This window comes from Pyxicephalus adspersus, chromosome 7 (genome assembly GCF_032062135.1).
Source record: "Pyxicephalus adspersus chromosome 7, UCB_Pads_2.0, whole genome shotgun sequence".
NCBI lineage: Eukaryota > Metazoa > Chordata > Amphibia > Anura > Pyxicephalidae > Pyxicephalus > Pyxicephalus adspersus.
In genome coordinates this window covers 47,602,170-47,622,436 of record NC_092864.1, presented here as the reverse complement: position 1 = coordinate 47,622,436, position 20,267 = coordinate 47,602,170, and the positions used below count along the sequence as shown (strand labels likewise).

The window sequence follows — 20,267 nt, the reverse complement described above, 5'->3', positions numbered from 1 at the left end:
TTTATGTTTTATATCTTTAAAAATATTCATCACTATTCTACTCCAACATTGTGATGAGATCAGATGGAAACAGTGAAACATATAGTCATAGAAAGCCATCAACCTTTGTCTAGGGCTCTGTATATCCAACCTTAAAAGCATTCCTCATACTATACGAGTGAAATATGATATTCTTCTAAAAGCGATGAATGGAAACACGTACAGTATGGCTTATTTGTATACATGTCAATTGTTATGCTGGAGAAAATGCCACAGTACTAATTCCCTACTTATCTGTACCTTGAGTCTTTTATTGTAACATTGCAAATCATAATTTCATGCTACTTAACAATTTAATCTCTTGTTGGCAGTCAGCTGATTGGAAACTTGTTTGAATCCTTAAGGTGATTGATATATAGAAGTCAAATTGCACAGCACAATAAGATTCAAATCTTTTTAAAGTTTAGGGAAGACCTCCTGCTGTAGAAATAAATATCAAGTACAGTGTTGTGGCATTTTATACAAACATAGTAAAGTAAATCATAACTTCAGATCATTAGGTGGCAGCATTAAAAATAAACTATATGAACTAACTACTAACTAAAAAAATATACAGTTATTGTAGCTATTGTACAGTCTAGTACAGACTTTATCAACCCTTTTTAACATGGGGTAACTCTTGAAACAACTTTTAGGTCTTCAGGGAACCCCTGCTATAATAACTATATACAGAACTCACAGTACATTAGCTTGGTTGTCAGTGAGAAGAATGCCTTTTACATTCCTGGCCAGTGATAAGTATGTCACCCTTACAGTCTGCCATAAAGACCATTGGTGTCAGGTAAATTGGTTTTTGTTCATCTTTCTGTAATCAAACAGTGCCCTGCGGACTGAACCAAAAGGTTAGTCTTATCGAATATTTTGTTATGTTTGTATTTTTAATAAGAAATATTTAAGAACATGTTGCTTCCTGGAACCATGCCACAATCTATAGCAGCTGCGTGCAAGCATGCGCAACAAATAGTTCCCAACTACTCCCTCAGTTGAATGGGAGCAGATCAAAGTGTGGTGGAGTCTGTGGTAGGATGATCTGGTCCAACCACCACGGCGTAAAAAACAGGAACTTTACCATCAATATACTAGAAAAAAGACATTTGGAATAATAGTATATATAATTGGTTTAGGGTTTTTTTTTTTTGGCTGCAGAAGTACTCCAATGGGGCAAACAGACATGGCAGTGGTGGGAAAATGGTAAACTTTGGACTTTAACCATTCTCAAATAGGAAATGTGAGTGTTGCTTTAGAGGAGCCAATGAAACTCAACTCATCACGGAAAATGGCCACAATAAAATAGAAGTTTGGATCTAACTAGTGGCTTCCTAAAAATGTTGACAATACACAAAGAAACTGTACATTGACACAGCTGTATTTTTTCCTTTTTATAGGATCCAAATTTTGCAACATTTTCATTCCAAAAACTGCATCCAAGGTTAAATGACATTATCTGCAGCTAAGTCAGCTTTAAATTTCATCCAAGCCACTGTAAAAAAAATTACGTAGCCACTGTGCAGTTGTTTTCAAGTGTTCCATAATAAAAAACCTTACAAAAAACACCACTCTATACTTAAATCCAACAACAATCTTATTATCCTCAGCAGGAAAACACAGAAGTTGGTATTTCTCATCAGAAGGGACACAGGCTAACTTGCTGAATGACCAAGGTTTTATGAGCAATAAATAAGAAAATGTGCTGACATGAGATTCTTTCCTGACCTTTAAGAGACCAGCACATTAAACAGTCAGGTCATCACCCCTTTCAAATGCAGATCCACTTGAGACAAAAGCAATGTGTAAAGCTTGTTTTCTTCTATTAACGAATGAGACCACACCATTATGAAGGAGTAAGGAAAATTACTTTTAGCAGTGGTGTGTATGGTTCTAAGAACTCATAGTCAATAGAATAATGTGCAGATCATGATAAACCCCTGTTTTAATCAGAGTTTTTTTAATCCACTTGAGCAAGAAGTCTCCACACTTTAATCAATGCCAGAGACTAGGAAGTGTTCTATGGCTGCAGCCTGTTAAATGTGTTAAAGATTCATAAATCAGCTGTTAAATCATCTAGTTGGCAACAAGCCTATCTTATTAACCTTCAAGACTGGGAACATCAGGCAATGAAACAAGGGATTCCAGATTCCAGACACTCACAAAACTGAATTTTCCAGTATAATTTTACATAATGTGCTTAAAAAAAAAAGTTTGTGCATGTGAAATTACAGCTGCAACAGTTTCAATAACTAATTTCAGCATTACTGCAGTCATATGCAGTTCAGCTATTTCTTTTAGGCATTTTTTAAACTAGACAGGAACATCATCATCATAATTATTATTACTATTATTAATATTAATGATAATAAAAAGAATAATAATAAACAGTATTTATATAGCGCCAACATATAATGCAGCGCCACACATTAAACAGGGGTTGCAAATGACATACAGACACAGACAGTGACACAGAAGGAGGAGAGGACCCTGGCCAGAAGAGTTTTCAATCTAAGGGATCAAATTGTTTTACACATACAGACATTTGAATTGTGCTCCAAGCCTAATGGGAAATGTTTAAGGTTGAATTCCAGGTAAATTGCTAAATACAATGGTAAAATACATTGCCTGGCCAAAAATAAAGTCCCCAACTTGCTTCAGTTGTTCTAGGTTCAGCAACACTATGTGCCAAAAAAATCTAAGGTCAGCTGACTACCTGAATATGCTGAATGACCAGGTTTTTGCATCAATGGATTTTTCCTTCCCTGATGCATATTCCAAGATGACAATGCCAGGATTCATCTGGCTCAAATTGTGAAAGAGTGGTTCAGGAAGCAGGATACATCATTTTCCCATATGAAATAGCCACCACAGGTTCCAGACCTTAATCCCATTGAAAATCTTTGAGATGTTCTTGGGAAGACTTTATACAGCTGTCCAACTCTCCCATCATCTTGGTAAAAGATTTGGACAGTCATGGACATCTATTGACAGTCAATGAAGAGCGGAGTGCTTGCAACTGCTTGGAACAGTATGTAATAGTTCTTTCTGCATGAAAATTATGCACAGAAATCCCAGAAATCTGGTTGTCTATAACATGAACTATTAATTGATAATTCATAGCTTTGAAACTCCCACATATTTGTTTTAATAATATCTGCTATTATAATGAGCTCAATGTCATTTTCAAGTACTACAGCACTTTGTTGTTTAACTTCTCTTTTATGTGAAATTATTTAGGGAAGAAGTTCTGTTGAATGTTGTTATGTTTTTAGATTAGAATAGGTTTTGTGCCTACATAAAGTGTGAGCCTTTGAACTTGAATGAAAACCACATAATAACTTTATTTATGCCAAGCTTTGTGCTATGTTATTGCAACATTTCAACTTCTAACTAATTCTTTAATGACTTTGCCAAGATTTGTATTGGAGGCCATACAGGTAATCTAAGTTTACCAAACAGAGAGTTTCCTGTAATGTGTAATACTAAGCCAAAATATGTAAAAATACTATCAACATTATCATAATTGTCATTGTCCCATTAGATTTAGAATGTATAGACCTAAAAAAGCTTAACTACCACCAGAGTCTTTGAAGACTATCTTACTCTATTGTCAATAAAGATGTGTGCCAGAATGCATAACCACCAGGTATATAAACTCGGTATGCTTTACAATTAAAAAAAATGAAGATGGTTATATATGGTTTATATTGCTCTTTTGCATATTGGTATATTTGCTTTACAAAAAGAGTGTGACCATCATCTATATGGTGCAGTATACTTCTTATGTATATATGCTGTCTATTGGAACTTGGTTACAATGGGACATTTATGAGCCTCGTCTATTTTGCCATGTTCTATAACCACACGTCTTTGTGACCACAAAGTTCTGTTTTTGATGGAGTAGCTGGATGTTGTCAGTCAACATTTTACTGTTAGGGAAATTTACCTTTACTTTCTGTCCTGGAGGTGTATTAGCTGTTACTAAAACAGGTATCCGAATTCAAAGGTTTTCCCCTCACCACCTATTTTTTGATGACTTTTGTATTTCCCATCACTGTTTTAGTGACAATGGTCACCAGTACAAGACAGTCAACCTACCTACTGGCCAACAGTAATACCTTAAAAAGATTCTAACTTTTCCCCACTCTATTTAAATAACACATTGTACTATATAAACTTTTTTAAATAAGTGTATTCTACATATGGAGAAATGTTACTCTCATAATAGTTTTTCTTATGACAATTTATAAAGACAATACCTTTTTTCTGGTGATTAAATGTTTTATAATTAAATCTTTATATCTCTCATAATTTGATGATACACAAGTGATTATCAAAAAAATTATAAAACAGTGTTTGGAGGTTTGGTGTAGGTATGATAGATTTTACCTTAGGAAAACAATAGCTTTTAACTATGTTTCCTCTATAGCCAAAGACGGTGCTTATTGAATAACAAAGTGGGTCTTTGGCTTCCTGACTGAGTGGCCGGGCAGGGCATCCTGCTGTAGGGTGGAGTAGGGGATTGTTATGAGAAAACACGGGCAGCGTGCCAACACACTTCTTTATTGTGAACCTTTTCATTCTTTAACAATTTGTCAGACAGAACAGAACAGGATGATAGGCATGTGTAAAAAAGCATAGGAATGTGTCTATTTTCCTGTGGGGATTTATGCTAAGTAGAATACTTAATTATTCACTCTTTCATTTATTTTATATGTTTGATGATTTATTGGATTGATTGTGTTCTAAAAATAGTATGCTCAGTTCAGTTCCATTGTTTTGTTTTTTTTCAAATGATTGACATAATGTATACACTAAGATAACATTAAAATATAACAAAACCTGCTAAGGTTTCTGTCGCATTGGGGAAAACTTCCCCAATGCGACAGAAACAGCAGGAAAAAATAGATTAAAAGACATTTTAGCTCTTCCCTATTTTAGCCAAAACTAAATAAAAAATTAGTAAATGGTCACTTTTAATCATATTTCTGATCTGCTATAACAATTGGATCCAATGCAAATCCAAAGTGGATCTAGAAGCTAGCACTAGTTTTTAGGTTCTGGGTAGATCGTACATGTTGGTAGATGGTGGGTCAGGTCCAAAAAAGTGTTGTATGCATGTACTATATTTTCAGTAGATACATTTTTGTTTATTGCCAGTGTCGTGGCCAACAGAGATTTATGAGCACACCTAATCAGAACAATTTGTCAAGGGTGGGATACACAGTAGAGACTTCTTAAGTATTTGCAGGTCTATCTCCTTCCATGACAAATCCAAAAAAATAGAAGGGTTTATTCTTCATTTTAGGATAGTACTTTGTGCCATACAAAGTATTTTTTTACATGGCTCTGTCCACTATTAGAAAATAGTGACTAAACCCTTTTTCTTTTCTGTGATGGAAGTAAGTCTTGCAAACAACCTTTCAAGAGAACAGTTAGATTAATAGTTAGTTAGAGAATAGTAGAAGGTTCTGCTATGCTTCTCACTAATTAATTGTGGGTGTTTCTTGTTTTGTCCACCTTACCATAACATGTGTTGTTGTTCCATTTTGTGGAGGATGGAGTTGGTATACCCCCCAGATAGTCATGGTATAAAAGATTTATGCATTCCTTATTTATTTCCCCGAGGAATTGTGTATGAATTTATGAAGGAATCATGCTTAGCATGATTTAGGGTAGCATTGCCCAGGTTGGACCACACTTGTTGACCACTGCTTTGAAAACACAGATGTGGGCAAAAGCCAGGAGGAGTCATAAAACAAAATGTTCCATAAAATGTAATGTACCAGGCAATAATGACATTTTTTGCTTAAGCATATGTACACCTGGCTACTAAACTCTTATAATGCTATAACTTGTTCAAATAATTTCAAAAGTCATTATAAATATTTTAAAGCTGCAGCTTTCATTAAGTGTAAAGCTGACAATCCTATCATAGACCAATTTTAATTAATTTCTGTTGAAGTGGGCCACTGCTCTGTTCTGGTCTTCAAACTGTAGAATGTCACCCTTTACCTGAATAAAATGTTTACCATTCACATTTATACGTACCTTCAGTTACACATTTATAGGATTGTGTATTATTTAGGATTTGCAGATTCTGACGCTGGGTATCCCTGCTGAACAACTGTTGAGATAAAAGCCATTAAAAGGATAAGACATATAAAACAGTATTTCTCTGAGAAGACTTTGAAAGGAATAAAAGTTAGGCACGTTCACCGTATGGCAACAGTTATCAGAGGCTGCACACGCATTGAGCAAATACTGCTGTCACTGTATCCATATACTATCTCAAGCATGATTTTTGCTACTTTACAATGAAAAGATCAGAAACTCTAGCCAGAGTCAAGTTTCCATTCTTAAAAATTCTGTTCTGGTATGTTTTCATTTCACCATGAAAATATAAATTGAAAGCTGAACTTCTATAAGGCAACTACATTCTAATTGAAAAACACATATTGAAACTACCTGCCAAAGGATTTTGTAATACCGTGCAGCAAGTTTTGTAACTTAGTTCCCTCTGTCATACAGCATGGACCAGATCTTTAACATCCACTTTTGTGACAACAAAGCTTGGGCAAGAACACTGACCACAAGGTAATACCCTTAGTGTTAACTCATTATTGTGCTTTTGGCCAACATTAAAATCTATAAGCCTTTCACAGGGATCTGTATACAACTAATAGGTATGTCTGATTGTTAAAGAATTAGTAATTTGGTGTATTATTAACTACAACATTCATACACTTGTTTCAAAGAGACCTAAAATCATAGTATTAGAACAACGATGGACATCAGTTTGGCTGGTTTACTACATTTGCAAATCATTGTTTTTTGCACTGTTTAATTAAAGCAGCCTGAGTTGTACAAATAAACATTTTGTTAAGTTTTATGGAGAAATTAGCACAGAAATTTCTGATAATATCACACCTAATTTATTGCTGGTTCACGTCACACGCTCATGTTATTGGGCCTCACCCTTCAATTCTTTCAGCTTTAGTACAAAGGCTTACTTCCTAGTAATATCATTTTTATGACTCAAGGAAATCTAGGAGTTTCCTTAGTTCCCCTCAGGGACCCCAATGAGACAGCATTTATTTCAATATGTTATATCGAGCACACTGCCACCAACGTCCTGAAATGGTTTTTGATCCAGTACTTACCATTCCAGGAATGCGTACAATATATATCCCAAAGGGGAATTATGACATATGATAATACATAGATCTAGAACCCAATGCAATATTCATCTATTAAATCAGTAAAAATGTGGGGTGAATTTTATTATGATTAGGGTTTTTAGGGAATCAATAGGATTCGAAATTAATAAAAAAAAAAAACTGTCCTTACCCCGCTGGATCACCTAGCTTTACTGATGAAAGTGTATCATTTTTCCCGTAAAATTAGCCTCATTTATGTAAAATTTACACCACTGGGAAAATATGATTTTTGCACTTAAAACATCTTCACAAAAATTCCTAAATAGCTGTACTTTTCTGTTTTCTTCCATCCTTATGCCATCTCCCAGCTTATTTTCCTTTTCCCTGGAGATTATTTTAATTGAAGGTTTGCCTTAAAGCTTAAAGTAGATTTACTATCAATAATTCATGTATCCAAGTATTCCCTAAATAGGGTTTGCAATCTAATGTCCCTCACATTAGCTGTAGTTTATTGTATCTATTTAATGTCTAATATCAATTTGGGGGAAAGCTAAATAACCTAACAATTAATTTTTTTAGATGGGAGTGGAAGGAACCATCACAAGCAAGAAGAGAACATACCAAATTCATAGAGATATTGTCCAGACAAGAGGACAGATCCAATACTGCAAGACAATGGAAGCCACTCAACCATCATGATGCAATAATATGTAAATATGCCACTAAAGGTTTTTTTGTTATAAACATTTGATAACTACAACAGGAATTAGTTGTTGAATATGTGAGACATTCAGAGCTATGTGCACATTTCTTATGTTACTGAGTTATCTCAAGGAGTGTATTTACCCTCCTAGCTCTTACCTTACAGAATAATTAGTGTCCATGTAGTAAAAAGGAGAGTAGGAGGGTTTTAGTGATTTAGAAAATGACAACTCAAAAGAACTGACACCACATGGTCCACAAAAATGCTGCGTTGTCAGCCCACACCATGACTTTTCTGGCAAATCAACATAATCTTTCTGTGCAGGGTGCTTAAAGTAATAAAACGTAGGGAAAATTTGCATGTATTGCAGATATTTTCTTGCCTTGACATAAACTTTAACCTTTTGCTAAACATCTGTGTATCAACTGTTCATGCAAATAAAAAAGTACCGAAAGTGTTCTATGGATTCATGTAATTACACAATGCAGGCATTCCATGGCTTGCTTTTTCTAACTTCTTGTAGGAAATTAGGCTCATTATGTTGCTAGTTAGGTTTTTGGTTAAGGGTTCCCAGTATAGAACTATTGTTTGCCAATCAAAATACTCTGTAATGAGCTTACTGGGGACCAACAAAAAGGACTAAAAACGGCCTCTGCATTCAACGCTGTTACATGCATGTAGAAAGCTTCTGTAACACACAGTATACTACATCAGCCAAACCCATTCATTAATTACCTGGCATAATTAATGAAATCTACAAGTAGGCAATTATTTTAACTGACAAAAAGCCAATAGTATCTGTTTCAGCAACAAGAAACATAAATCAATATGTGCCATTTGGACTGAATTTACTTGACATTGCATGACATCATTCAATTAATTATTCACAGGAAGCTGAGCAGAAGCCTGGTGTCACTGTAACATTTTCACATAAGAGAGTTAGAACACCATAGAAGATTGGGGTATGACCTGTGTGGCTCCTACATGAGGTTCCATGTTTCTAGAAGCAATCTGAGGTTTATTGGGAAGCATCAATATTTTCAGGGTTTGAACTTATGATAGACTAGGAAGTGAGGTCCCATATCAATGATGGGCTGAAAGTCAGGTTTTGTGAGCTTCCAAAACCCAAATGGTTATTAAGCAGAAATGCCTCAGGCGGCTCGAAAGCTTGGAGACCTACCAACCGCATTGGAATAATTTGGTTCTTCCTTGTTCCTCTTTTATCCCAGTGCTGTGGAAGTGACCATTCCCAAAATTGCCAGATGCCAGAATGCCAATATATCAGCAGATCTTGAGGGGAAGCATTCCCATCCTTCAAAAGTAGAACTATACTCAAAAGTCCAAAGTCCAAACAGTCCCGGAGCCGGTGCTCCGGGCGCCGCCATCCTCATGTTCTCTTCCGGGTTCTTCATCCTACGTCACCTGACCCAGGCACAAGATCGGGTGACGTAGGATGAAAAAAAATTTTGCAGATCTTACTGCGCATACAGACATCGGCAAATTTTTCTCTTTGAGCAAAAATGCGCAAAGCCTCCTGGGATACTTACATCACGCATCCCGAGAGGCTCTTGGGCGCTCCTTCTGCGCATGTCCAAGAGCCTCTCGGGATGCGTGACATAAGTATCCCAGGAGGCTTTGCGCTCCGATTCATTCTTGACCGCCTAGGCGGCCGGGAATTGGAGGCGGTGCTGCACACTTTTTTTTTTTTAAAAAGGGTGTTGCACATAAAAAAAAAAACAGATTTTTTATCTTACATAAAAGGGTTGTCTAGTTTAGGTACGCTTTAATGACTCTCAACTTTGTACATTAGCAACCATTAAGCTCTGTTGGTAATGTACACAGAGGGGAGTCTTTCTGTTAGATGATCATTTTTTCAGGACTGGAATGTTCCCAGCAGTGGGACTTTCCAAGTGGAACAGAAAAAATCAAGAGAATTGGAGCAAAGGTAAGGTAAGATGGATTTAGTAGAATTCAACACATTGTCATACTGCATGAAATGGTAAGTGTGTGTTTATTATGTTTTATTTTAACAATTCTTTTTATTACTATCACTTTATTACTCTTTTTATAGTATTTTATTCCCAGGTTACATGTGTGCATTGGTTGCCACATCTTTATATCATGCCTGATGTATGGTCCCAAAATGTTTCTAATCTATGTAATCATGGAATGTGTGTCATTCTACCAGCAGCAATGGATTTAAGTGGGGATTATATTTTCTATATGTATTTAATAGGTAAAATAAAAAAAACTTTGCACACAGAGTTCAGCAGCATCACTCTTGCAACCAAGTTCATAGGCATATATTTATTTTAATATTACCCTAATAGATTTTTGACAGAAGAATCTTAGAATCAAAAGCAAAAGAGCAATATGGCATGTACTGCTAAACAGCAGACAACTGTCCATGTCTGACAGCTGGGTAATTGCACCTTCTGATGCCAATGTCAGCTGTCATCCATCAGCACTTGGGATGGCATCAAAGGAAAACAATTACACTGCACCGTAAAATCTATTTCCCAAATGAATATCTGAAAATGAACTGTAATTTCGTAAAAGATATTAGATATACAAGGTAAAATAGATCAGTTTCATGTACACAGTCCTATAAAGTGTTTTAATGTATTAGGTACTTTATTTCTATATATATTTCATAATTATCTGTGTACATGGGGGCAACCATATTAGTTTAAAATTATTCCTGAGCTCTGCTTCCCTTGTACCATGCTGACTTTCTTATCATAATATAGTTAGCAGAGAGCAACTGCCTGATTGAATCAATAGACTGTAGTCTGTAAATATAAGTATAATGGTACCCAGAGGCCATTTGATTTAGACAGGCACTGGGAAAGGCAAAATAACAGTTTTGCATGTGGCAAGTAAACCTTTGTACACTTACTAGATAACTGTTAGCTAAGATGAACATATGTGGTCATCTCGTACAAAACCTGGCAACCAGCCCCCAAACGTCATTAAACAATCCACCATGGCGGATTACTAAATGACTGAGCAGGGGCAACCGCTGTCATATCATATGGAAGAGGACACAGCGGGGTGCCGCTCGCTCATCCTCCCCCTTTTCATAGAACAGAACTGTACAGTGCTCGTTCCTTCTCCTGTCCCTAAAAACATTCACAAAATTTAGCTTCCAGCAACATTAATCTAATGCCTATACATAGCTGTAGGCTGAATATACGCAGGTCAATTTTTTTCCTGCTCAATATAGCAGTCTACTTGATTTCATGGATTTAACTATAAATCATTTCCTTTTTTTCTGAATTTGAATGACCTAAAGTGATCATTATTGAGTGTAGATTTAAAAAAAGAACCTCAACTGTTCAGGTCCAAAATATTTCTGTTAATCCTGCAGTTATCTCACTCTTTAGCCTTTGTCTTTGAGAGCTTGTAATTCATTTATGATTCATCCAATTTCAAAGCATGTGCAAATAAACTTATATTCAATTATTGAGGAACGGAATAAGTGAAAATATAGTAAAAAATTGGCGTTTTGATCAATTGCAAAGTATTGATTCTGAAGAGGCAACTTAGTGGTGATTGGGATGTGGGAATGAATGATCAACTGATTTTTCAAGCAATTGTGGGGATTTATATAAAGAGTTCAAAAAGTTGATTTATGTATGGCTAGCTAAAGAGATATTTATTTGCTCCACAAGAGATTTGGTGGGATTTGGTGAGATAATTCATTCATTCTCAGGCCCATATGTTATCTGTTAGCCAAACCTTCTAAATAAGTAGAATAAAAATCAGACAGAAGCTTTGACCTTTTTAAGACATTCTACTTCTTCTGCATTCTATCCAAAGGATAAAATAGGAATTTTGGCTTTATATACACATTTAAACTTTAAAATAAATCTGAATCAAACCATCATATTTGACCGATAAGTCAAATGTAAATTAATTTTTTTCATTTTGTTACCATTTTTCTCTGAAATATCATATTCTTCTTTTACAAAACCTGTGATTAAGAGCAAGCAGGCAGTAATCCAGCTCAGCCAATTTACATAACAATTTATGTGAAGTGGAATACTTTAACAAATGGTAATTAGTTCTGTTACTTTACTTGCAGAGAACACTGGAAGCGGGGACAAGCTAAGGACACAACATTGAAAAAAAAAAGAAAGAAAACTGTTTCAGCGTGGGAATTAGTGTTTCCTGGGTACTCACATCTAACTGTTGAACAAACACTCTGTCTGCAGCATGCATTATGGGATTACTGCTTCTTTTTTTCCATTACAATTTAAAGTGCTATCTACCAATAGTCTGCAAGACATTAGTTTTTTTTCTTCCCATTGTCAGTGGGAATGTACAGTACACATTCAGATATTTGGACATTCTGATTATTCTATGGCATCTCAAGGGGATAGTACTAATTAAAAATGCAGACTTCCTTCTGTGAGAAAATAAAGGGCATGCTTGCAGGATGTCCTCAAATGCAGCAGTCGTCAAAGATGTGTCATAATGATTGGCAAGGAAATGACTCAGCTCTTCAGAGTTTCTACAAAGTTTTTGAAAAATGCTAACTTAATAGTTTGTGATATTTTCCTAACCTTTTATCCAATATACGAACAGCATTGTTGATTTATTCTAAAACTTGGTGTCTCTGCCATGTTTTCTCACAATTTTTAGGGGTAGCAGCCAGGTGATATTTTATTAATGAAGAGTTAAACTTGTAAAATAAAAAATTGCAAGCAGATTGTTGCAGATGGGACACTTTCTTCACTGCATCATTCTTCCGCCATCTTTACCTTGTCCCTTTCTGGATTCAAGTCTTTAGCCATCTTGATTGGCCAGGTTGGGATAACTTACCTCTTAACCCCGTGGTAGTAAATTCAATCACAGCAGCTGGGGCTATGTCAGGAAATCTGGCATTTTGTAAACTGGGATGCCCATAGCTTAGTATACTTTACAGAAAAGATTGTGAATAGGCAGGTAAGTTTGTTTTATTGCAGTAGGGACATTGGTCGTCCCTTCTGCAACTAACAGCCTACCTGCTCTCATTTCCTTATTTGAAAACTATAGTTCCACTTTAACATTTACATAGTGAAAGTGACTCAACAGTTGCCATTGCATTTTAATCTTGAGACCTCCTAAAACATGACAGGACAGAAATCATGTCTCTTCTATAGTCTTGCTGCTGTTCCAAATTAATCAGAACATTTCTTAAATACCTGACTATATAGATCAAAGCTGCATGGTCTCTGCTTAACCACCTGAGCGTTACACTGATGTCTAGATTTCTGTACCAAAAGCGTCACAGGTTTTTATGAATTACGATCGTGTCGTTATCTGTATGTGCAGGATCGGTGCTATACGATCGTTCGTAGATATCGTGCAGGATCGTTCGTCGTTCGTTTAACAACGATAATAATTGGAAGTGTGTACGTAGCTTTACAATCACATGGTGGGGTTGGGGAGGTGATCAGGCTGTACTGCAGAAAATAATTAATTGAGGAAGAAAATCCATTAACAGACCAACATCTTCCATATTTTAAATGGTGTATTTAGCTTTTTTGCATATAGTTCAGCCTTTATACCACCTGAAAGTAAAAAAAGCATAATAAAAACATGCTAAAATTTACCATTTGACGATAAAATTGTCTATACACATGGTTAATATATGATAATGTTTATAACTCAGACATGGCTTTAAGTTTTCTTATTTACTTAAGTGAAGTGATGGCAGCCACTTATTAAATATGTTTTAAACTAGAAAACCCTACCCAGAGGCAGTGTTTGAGATTGCTGATTATAGTGTATAGGGTTACACAACATGTTTTCTTGGAATGGAAAGACAATTTTATACATTTCTCGAAATGCATGCATGAAATGAATACAGCTATTAGTGCTTTATAGTTGTGAGCCATTAAAATCTGTATATTATTTTATATTGTATTGCTACAGTATTCTATATTATTGTCATTAGTCATTGGTCACGTACCACATTTATATATTTGTTTTTTACTTTGGTAGCCATCTGATCCAGAAAAAGAAGTGTTAGGACAAAAACTGCAGAATTGGCATAGCTATCTTTAGCAGGAGTGCTACTGTATTTGGACACATAGGCCAGATATGTTCAACCTGCTAGGCACTAACAAAATTCTGGAAGCCTCTCAGGGTTGAGAGTTCCAGCAACCCTACATATCTCCAAAAACGATGTTTAGAGATTTCCATTGTCTACACATAATATGTTATCCCAACAAGCTTGGAGACTTCTTCATGGTAGACAAACTGTAAAATCTTTATAGATCAAGATCAAGTAGCAGTTAGTCCCATTCAGCTGAACTGGGTTTGTGATATGGAAGACATTTTTCTTCCTATTCAGCTTTCATGAGTATGAGGGGCATACCCTAGTATAAACATGCACACAATGTAGATGTTGATTGCTCAAAGACAAGGAAGTATGTTAAGGCTATTGGAAGAAGGGTACTTAGGATATTCTCACTGCAGATCCAGCCATATTCCCCGTGTCTATCATTGTATTCCTATATATTTAAACTACATGAGATCTAAAAGAGTAGAGCAGACTAAAAGGTAGAATTAGATCCAATGAAGTGGCTGTGGAATGTGGGAAGTATTCCTCCTAACATTTTGTGATTAACAAGAATTAACGCTTTAGGAACAAAGTATGTAGGGTAAGGGCGACACACCTCTGACACAGTCCCAGTGGTGCAGATCACAAGAAATTACTGTAGTTAAAAATATAGATTTTATAAAGGTCTACACAGACAGAGACATGGTTCCATAAAGAGACAGTTCCTTCAAATGGAGGACAGACCTAACATTTGTGCGGCCCCACTTATATACCACAAAACATGACAATCAAAGTCTGCTGGAATGTAGTGGAATTGTAAAGTGCTACTTTGGGAGAGATTTATTTGCATTTGTTACAATATTTTTTTGCTGCTGATTGCTCTTGTATAGGCGTATCTAGTGAGCACTTTGTACAGAACTGGAGATCCAGGAGCTCTGCCCAAGACTTTGCACTTGACGTCAGCTGGTGGTTCCAGCGCCACTGATTACCAGGACCGACCAGTGAAACTAAGACCCATTTTAAAATGCAATGGAACACACTTTTTTAGTTATTAGTAGCTACTATGGCCTGTTTTATTTTATATTAGTTTTTACTGTTTATTATTTTCACACATAGGCTAACAAAAACACTTTGGTTGTGCTACTTAATTTCCATACATACCAAGGACAGTTTCTTGGGGAGCCAATTAATCCAACATGCAAGCATTTAGAGGTGTGGTAGAAAGTTTTGCAGATAGTGCCCTGGTCAGGATTCAAACCTAGAAACCATTTTAAATCTTGCCAATCTTATACTATGTATCCTTGACCATGGTAAAGTAATTCCCAAAATAAATGTCAATCTTTTTAATGTGAACATGATAAGAAAGAACTTGTTCGAGGTGACACACTTTGTTCCTGCCCTGCAATTGCTCTTCTGTATTGTCACACTGTTACATACACATTTTACCTAGTTTTGACTGAGACTGTAAGTGGTTGTTCTTATGCTCATTACAAAGGCATTTTCTGCTGCTGTTACTGTCAGGAAGCTCACCCTGGACAATGACAATGCAGCCACCACTGGACAAAGGCGTGTATACCAGAAGCAGAGATGATGCAAATGCATGAGATGCTGAGATGCAAAAAAAAGTGACAGGAAAAAAAGTAAAAGGGGAAAAGTATGTTACAGAAGATAAAAAACTATGACTATTGTTTATGATACACAGTTTTTAAGAAACATTAATGCCATACATTCAAGGTCAAGATCTACTAATCATTAAGTATAAGTGCTACCTTAAACAGAATTATTAAACAAATACATCTGTATTATCCATTTGTCTGCCCGTAAAGACAAACACTTAACATCAGTTGTAAAAATTGTAATAATTATTGTTCATATTCCTTGTATTTCAATGAAATACCAGCAAACAGACAGCAATATTTTAATACAAAAGTCACATAAAAAGTAGAGTTTAAAAAGGAGTAAACCTCTCCACCACCCTGTTACATTGAAGTTTATTTAAAATAATGGAAACCCTTTGAACCCAGCCACCTATTCAGTACAGATAATGGATTGGAGTCTAAGCTTACTGTAAGCTGATTCCTTCTAATAGGTCACTTCTACTGTTCCTGGCTGTATCCATCTTCTTTATGACTAAAGGACAAATTGTCAATATATCAGTTTTCAAGTTCTTTAAAGACTTTTTTAAAGTACGAGGGATAACAGGTATCTTTTTGCTGTTTAAAGTGCACTTGTTCTGCAATGTGAACACCAGAATGTATCTATACACAAGAAGAAAAAAAAAAACGCAAAGCCACAAAGTCTTTGCTTGCTTTATTTGTACCCGGATATTCTGGTAGAACCAAATGTTCTGTCCTATGGTGACAACACTTACTGTATTGTTTCCACACCCCTCTGTATGGGAAGTATGTTAAGAACACTCTTCATCTACCTGAATAGGGAGAGGTGTTCTTTAGTCCATAGACATAACTGGGTGGGCTCATAATATTGCCTGAGGCAGAATAGAAAATATGCTTGGGACACAGGGAAGCCCTGAATTTCTGTAAGTATTAACAGGGATTTTTTACATTATTTAAACAGATATTACAAACACATTTTAATGGAATATTTAACAGAGCACAATATAAGTTCAGAACATTGATAGTAAGGTTGATAGTAAGGTGCACAATTGGGGTTCATCCTGCACAGTATTAGAACAGAAGACAGGCAATCTTGGTCCCAACGCATTTTGCTACCTCTTGGTTAGTTGCTAACAGACAACTTTCCCCTTAGCCACTAAGCCTGATGTAGCAAATTTGTTGTTAACAATATAGACATGTACACAAATTTAATTCTGCAATATTTCATGGTAATGATATCCCTATATTAATAACACAGTTCTGTGGCATTCCAATCTCCCCTGAAGAAGCTGAATAGTAAAACGCATCAGAAGCCCGGATTGCCTGTTTTCTAATACTATGCAGAATGCACCCCATTGTGCACCTTACAATCAATCTCAGATATGATCAGCCAACACATGGTTATATGCATGCTGTTTTAATTTTAAATCATTTTTTTTTGCTCTTTAATAAACAGTTATCCTTTGCTAAACTGCCACTAAATCCTCTTCTTTTTTTGGTGACATAGAGTCACGGCAGTTCAAATAAAATAGATCTATGGTGACAGTGTTTTATTTTTAGGGTATTCTTGGATTTTTTAAAAGACCTTGCCTTTTGCATGCATCTGGTGGCCTGATTTATTAAAGCTCTCCAAAGGCTGGGGAGGATACCATTTCATCAGTGAGCTGGATGATCCAGCAAACCTGGAATGGATCTGGTCCAGAATTGAAAACATTTGCTAACAAATTTGCTAACAAAACATTTGCTAACTGCAGGTTTGCTGGATCACCCAGGTTCACTGATGAAAGTGTATCCTCTGCAGCCTATTCAATTAGGGCCATTCTGTCCATGATCACAAACATATTTCTCTTAACCAATGAAAAGTGGTGGCACCAGACCATTACAACAAAAGATGTCAGGAATTCCTACTATATATATTTTCTTCATTTTACCGTGTTCAACCATTTTTGCAATTTTGGTCATACTTTACGGTGATACATCACTCTTTTTAAGAAGTGAGATAAAAACAACACAGAAGGATGTCTCCAGCTTCTAAAGCGTGTCAGACATCACAGATACCATATCTTTCTCCCTACATTTGATGATAAATGGATCACAGCCCAGAGCCTGAATTGAACAGAGTGCATTTTATTGTGCATCAGCATGTATATAATTAAAATGTCAGTCCATCAAATGGTCCAAGCTCTGGATTGAATTACTATGATCACAAACACATAGCAGAGAAACAACAGTATTGTTGTATTTTTATTAACAACCTTCATTTAAATATCATACCAAATATCATAGCAAAAAAAAAATTTGAATTTTGGGTAAACTTGTTTGAATATTGGGTGGAAACATTTTTAAATGTACCACTTATTTCACTTAATCGTGTACGCCTAAAGTTAGTGTTACCTTGTGTGGTGGGTCACATGACCTCACGTACCCCTTGACATAGAGTCATTACCAGTACCACATAAAAGACTATAAATGTTTTCAGAACTATTCAATATTGAATGCCACTTTTAAATAAAATTCTTACTAATATGTTTTATATATTTTGCTGTTTATTGTAACTTAAAATGTTTACTATAGGAAACAGTAGTACCCATCGATCTCTTTAAAAGAGCATCTTGGGGTAAATGTACCATTGGTTATCTACTTTAATCTGTTTTATTGAGCAGGGATCAATTTTGAAATTAAAAGCTTAGAAAGTACAATAATACATCATATTTCAATGTTGTTTTCTTGTGAGTTCCAATCGTTACCTAATCTACAATCACATGACAGCAATGCCGTAGGGTATTTTCGCTTGGCCTTGTTTTTCTCACCAGCTGCTGGATACTTGGTCTGGTTTTATAAAGGCAGAAAGCAAAACTGAAATTACTTAATGAAAGGCTACCTTGGTAACCCATTCAATTACATCTGCACAGGAAGCATTGTCAGAAGATATTTCAAGAATATAATTTTACCTATCTGAAATGAACACTCCTACTCCTAAAGCTGAATTCCAGGCAAAAAGCTAGAAACATGGGTAATAGGTGTACATTGGGGGTGTTTTATCTGCCTAATTTTTTGTATTTGTGTTCACCAGTTATAAAATTTATACAGCCATTTCGGCTGATACCCAAAGAATTGCTATGAGCCAAATTTCCCATTTTGTCTTTCTGCTGTACATTCTCCATACATTGCTTAGGAATGCCCTGGAAGTTGCTGGATCCCTAATGGATTTCCTCTATAGAATAACATTAAAAAAGCGCTCTAGAGATGGAATATATATGTTTCAAGAAACAATAATACCATCAGAGTTAGAGCTTTAACACTGGCTTGGCACTCTGCACAATTTGCCGATAGTAAACTGGTTAGCCATCTTTTGCCTATGAGTTGACTAGCACACCAGATGAAATAAATCTTTCCAGTATAATCGCTGATGAAAAAAATAGATTTTTCTAATTCTAAAGTTTTTATAGATCCAACTCTCTAGAGCAGTGGTCACCAACCTTTTTGGTCACGCGGACCACTAAATTTACCGGCTCCTGACTGCCCATGTGCGGGGAGCCGGGTGTCACTCAAAGCGGGAGAAACCTCCCCCATAATGTCATGATGGCATAACCCCGCCCACTTCCCTGAGCCAGGAATTTGTACGGGGGACATGGTCCATGCCTGCGACTGCTGCTCTAGAGTGCTGAAAGATATAGTATGATGCGGCACTTTTTAAAAGGAAAGTTAAAGGCAAGCAGATTTATTACTGTATACTTAAATGCATTATTTTAAAAAATCATAGGGATGAGATGCAGGAAAGTCCAAAAAGGTGGAGGGAAGGTAAGTCAACTGGGGGAAGACAGCATGGAGATCAGCAGCAGGGAGACCATAGGCAATACTGTCCTTTGTCATCTGTGGTTTTTGGGATGGGGTGCAGCTTCTAGACTTCAGTTATAATATTTGGCCATGCTCTTTAGACTATTTTTTTATATAAAACATGGCTACATTTAAACTAATAAAAACATTACACAAGTAATTCTATTACAAGAGCACTGTATTATAGTACTAATTTACATTTATTATATTGTAATAACAAACAGACGTCCATTAAGGAAAGCATGCACTGCTCCTGACTTTGTTTCATTTATTTATGTTCAATTCATTTATCTTTGTGATTTTAGGGTTTTGAATGAGTCAAATGAAGACAAAGATGCCTTGATGGGCTATCCTATTGATTAAAGTCTTTTTTTCTGCAGTCGGGATATTCTTTGAAAGCATTCGGCAACTGAAATTGACTTTTACACAAGACTAACTGCAATACAAAGGCACACGTGGTTAGAACTGAAATTATGATATTCATAGTTTTTTCAAAAAACTGCTTATATGGCTGATATCAAATCAAATTTACCTTTTAAAGCAGAACTAAACTACCCTGTTTTTCATTACTAATGATGGCATAATTTTAGTCTTATTCCTCATTTTAAAAAAAAACTAAATCTATTTATCTTACTTCCATCACAAATCTCAAAATTAGAGGGTTTTAATTACAATAGAAATCGTTTTTATATTGTTTTGATTTCACCAGTTTTGTCAATTTGACATTTGTTTTAAATGAGACTTTCCTGTGTTAAAGTTTAAAACTTCAACACCTCCACTTACCAGCTATCATACTGAATCATGGTATTGGATTTAGCTGGGTATACATTCTCACTCACCTTTTTAATATTCAAATACCCCTATCTGTTCTC

General features: G+C 35.8%; 1 long non-coding RNA gene across 1 annotated transcript in view; it reads right to left on the bottom strand.

Annotated features, from left to right (window-relative positions):
- LOC140334548 (uncharacterized) overlaps positions 1 to 20,267 on the bottom strand; it is a 52,570-nt gene that overhangs the window by 20,271 nt on the left and 12,032 nt on the right. Inside the window, exon 2 of the long non-coding RNA XR_011921589.1 lies at positions 6,079 to 6,154. This is a non-coding gene — a long non-coding RNA (uncharacterized lncRNA). The remainder of the gene's footprint in view (positions 1 to 6,078; positions 6,155 to 20,267) is intronic.